General features: G+C 36.2%; 1 non-coding gene across 1 annotated transcript; it reads left to right on the forward strand.

Moving 5' to 3' along the window:
* Positions 1-1721: 1721 nt before the first annotated feature.
* Positions 1722-1829, forward strand: LOC112787371 (small nucleolar RNA R71). Its single transcript, XR_003194789.1, has one exon. It is a non-coding gene; the product is annotated as a small nucleolar RNA R71 (small nucleolar RNA).
* The last annotated feature ends 2512 nt before the right edge of the window (positions 1830-4341 follow it).

Raw genomic sequence — 4341 nt, forward strand, 5'->3', positions numbered from 1 at the left:
ATGTCAATAGCTTGACAGTGGGCTCTCATGGAGCCTCACAGATGTGCAGAGCTTTGTTGAGACTCTCCAACACTAAACTTAGAGTTTGGATATGGGAGTTCAACACCAAACTTAGAGTTTGGTTGTGGCCTCCCAACACCAAACTTAGAGTTTGACTGTGGGGGCTCTGGTTGACTCTGCTTGGAGAGAAGCTTTTGCTGCTTCCTCTCCATGGTTGCAGAGGGAGATCCTTGAGTTTTGAATACAAGGGAGTTCTTATTCCATTGAAGGACTATTTCACCTCTGTCAACATCAATCACAGCTCTTGCTGTGGCTAGGAAAGGTCTTCCTAGGATGATGGATTCATCCTCTTTCTTTCCAGTATCCAGGACTATGAAATCAGTAGGTATGTAAAGGCCCTCAACCTTTACTAATACATCTTCTACTTGTCCATAAGCCTATTTTCTTGAGCTGTCTGCCATCTCTAGTGAGATTTTAGCAGCTTGCACCCCATAGATTCCCAGTTTCTCTATTACAGAGAGGGGCATGAGGTTTATCCCTGAACCAAGGTCACACAGAGCTTTAAAGATCATGGTGCCTATGGTGCAGGGTATTATGAACTTTCCAGGATCCTGTCTCTTCTGAGGCAATGTCAGTTGATCCAGATCACTTAGTTCATTGATGAACAAGGGAGGTTCAACTTCCCAAGTATCAATGCCAAACAATTTGGCATTCAGCTTCATGATTGCACCAAGAAACTTGGCAGTTTTCTCTTCAGTAACATCCTCATTCTCTTCAGAAGAGGAATACTCATCAGAGCTCATGAAGGGCATAAGGAGGTTCAATGGAATCTCTATGGTCTCTAGATGAGTCTCAGATTCCTTTGGTTCCTCAGAGGGAAGCTCCTTATTGACCACTGGACGTCCCAGGAGGTCTTCCTCCTTGGGATTCACGTCTTCTCCTCTCCTCACAGGTTCGGCCATGGCGCTTATGTCAATGGCCTTGCACTCTCCTTTTGGGTTCTCTTCTGTATTGCTTGGGAGAGTACTAGGAGGGATTTCTGTGATCCTTTTACTCAGCTGGCCCACTTGTACTTCCAGATTTCTAATGGAAGACCTTGTTTCATTCATGAAACTTACAGTGGTTTTAGATAGATCAGAGACTAGATTTGCTAAATTGGAAGCATTTTGGTCAGAGTTCTCTATCTGTTGCTGAGTTGATGATGGAAAAGGCTTGCTATTGCTAAACCTGTTTCTTCCACCATTATTAAAGCCTTGTTGAGGCTTTTGATCCTTCCATGAGAAATTTGGATGATTTCTCCATGTTGAGTTATAGGTGTTTCCATAAGGTTCACCTAAGTAATTTACCTCTGCTATTGCAGGGTTCTCAGGATCATAGGCTTCTTCTTCAGAAGATGCCTCTTGAGTACTGTTGGATGCAGCTTGCATTCCATGCAGACTCTGAGAGATCATATTGACTTGCTGAGTCAATATTTTGTTCTGAGCCAATATGGCATTCAGAGTATCAACTTCAAGAACTCCCTTCTTCATAGGCGTCCCATTACTCACAGGATTCCTTTCGGAAGTGTACATGAACTGGTTATTAGCAACCATGTCAATGAGTTCTTGAGCTTCTGCAGGCATTTTCTTTAGGTGAATGGATCCACCTGCAGAAGTGTCCAGTGACATCTTTGATAGCTCAGATAAACCATCATAGAATATATCCAAGATGGTCCATTCTGAAAGCATGTCAGAAGGACACTTTTTGGTCAACTGTTTGTATCTTTCCCAAGCTTCATAGAGGGATTCACCTTCTTTCTGTCTGAAGGTTTGAACATCAGCTCTAAGCTTGCTCAGCTTTTGAGGAGGAAAGTACTTGGCTAAGAAAGCCGTGACCAGCTTATCCCAAGAGTTCAGGCTGTCTTTAGGTTGAGAATCCAACCATAATCTAGCTCTGTCTCTTACAGCAAAAGGGAAAAGCATGAGCCTGTAGACTTCAGGATCTACTCCATTAGTCTTAACAGTATCACATATCTGCAAGAATTCAGTTAAGAACTGAAAAGGATCTTCAGATGGAAGTCCATGAAACTTGCAGTTCTGCTGCATCAGAGAAACTAATTGAGGTTTCAGCTCAAAGTTGTTTGCTCTAATGGCAGGAATGGAGATGCTTCTTCCATGTAAATTGGAATTAGGTGCAGTAAAGTCACCAAGCATCTTCCTTACATTATTATTATTTTCGGCTGCCATCTCCTCTGCCTGTTCGAAAATTTCTGAAAGGTTATCTCTGGATTGTTGTATTTTAGCTTCTCTTAATTTTCTCTTCAGAGTCCTTTCAGGTTCTGGATCTGCTTCCACAAGAATGCTCTTATCTTTGCTCCTGCTCATATGACAAAGAAGAAGGCACAGAAAAATAATAATAATAATGGAGATCCTTTATACCACAGTATAGGGATCCCTGTGTGAGTGGAAGAAGAGGGGGAGACAAAGAATGTAATATAATGGAAAAAACACAACTGTGAGGATGGAAGAGAGGTGAGATGAGATGTTAGGATATGAATGAATAAATAGAATGAGATGGGGGAGAGATAATTTTCGAAAATTATTTTGAAAAAGAGTTAGTGATTTTTGAAAAATGGTTTTTTTGAAAAATGTTAGAAATTTTCGAAAATTTTTGAAATCAAAAATAAAAATAAAAATAATTAGTTAATTAAAAAGAAATTTTGAAAAAGGGGGAAGATATTTTCGAAAATTAGAGAGAGAGAGTTAGTTAGGTGGTTTTGAAAAAGTTAAGAAACAAACAAAAAGTTAGTTAGTTAGTTGAAACAAATTTTGAAAAGATAAGAAGTTAGGAGGTTAGAGAAGATATTTTGAAAAGATATTTTTGAAAAAGATAAGATAAGAAGATATTTTTGAATAGATATGATAGAAATTAGTTTTTGAAAAAGATTTGAATTTTTAAAATCACAATTAATGACTTGATTCACAAGAAATCACAAGATATGATTCTAGAACTTAAAGTTTGAATCTTTCTTAACAAGCAAGTAACAAACTTGAAATTTTTGAATCAAAACATTAATTGCTATTGTTATTTTCGAAAATTTGATACAAAAATAAGAAAAAGATTTTTGAAAAATATTTTTTTGAATTTTTCGAAAATAACTAATAATTTTGAAAAGGATTTGATTTTTGAAAAAGATTTTGAAAAAGATAAGATTTTCAAATTGAAAATTTGATTTGACTCATGAGAAACAACTTGATTTTAAAAATTTTTGAAAAAGTCAACTCAAATTTTCAAATTTGATGAGAGAAAAAGGGAAAGATATTTTTTTGATTTTTGAGTTTTTATGATGCAAGAGAAAAACACTAAAAAGATGCAATGCATGAAATTTTTAGATCAAAACAATGAATGCATGCAAGAATGCTATGAATGTCAAGATGAACACCAAGAACACTTTGAATGTCATGATGAACATCAAGAACATATTTTTGAAAAATTTTTAATGCAAAGAAAACATGCAAGACACCAAACTTAGAATTCTTTAATGCCGAGACACTAAGAATTCAAGAATGCATATGATAAACATGAAAAGACACAAAACAAAAAATCATCAAGATCAAACAAGAAGACTTACCAAGAACAACTTGAAGATCATGAAGAACACTATGAATGCATGATATTTTCGAAAAAATGCAAGATGCATATGCAATTGACACTAACTTATAACATGACTCAAGACTCAAACAAGAAACAGAAAAATATTTTTGATTTTTATGATTTTCTAATTTTTTTTGGATTTTTATTTATAATTTTCGAAAATTAAAAGGAGAAATAAGGATTCCAAAATTTTTAATATGAATTCCAGGAATCTTGCCATATTAGTCTAAAGCTTCAGTCCAGGAATTAGACATGGCTCACTAGCCAGCCAAGCTTTTAAAGAAAGCTCCAGTCCAAAACACTAGACATGGCCAATGGCCAGCCAAGCTTCAGCAGGTGATCATGGATCAGCAGCAGGTGGATGAGCAACAACTAAGTTGCTCTTGATAACAAATTGCAAGCCTCAGTCCAAATGAATTTAGACATGGCTTTACAGCCAGCCAGGCTTCACATGCTTCATGAAACACTAGAATTCATTCTTAAAAATTTTGAATAAATTTTTGAAATCATTTTTATTTTTTTCGAAAACAAGAGAAATTTTTTTTTTTTGAAAATATTTTTGAAAGATTTTTGAAAACAAAACGAAAAGAAAATTACCTAATCTGAGCAACAAGATGAGCCGTCAGTTGTCCAAACTCAAACAATCCCCGGCAATGGCGCCAAAAACTTGGTGCACGAAATTGTGATGTCCAGGCTCGAACAATCCCT

Source organism: Arachis hypogaea, chromosome 20 (assembly GCF_003086295.3).
Source record: "Arachis hypogaea cultivar Tifrunner chromosome 20, arahy.Tifrunner.gnm2.J5K5, whole genome shotgun sequence".
In the NCBI taxonomy this organism is placed as follows: Eukaryota; Viridiplantae; Streptophyta; class Magnoliopsida; order Fabales; family Fabaceae; genus Arachis; species Arachis hypogaea.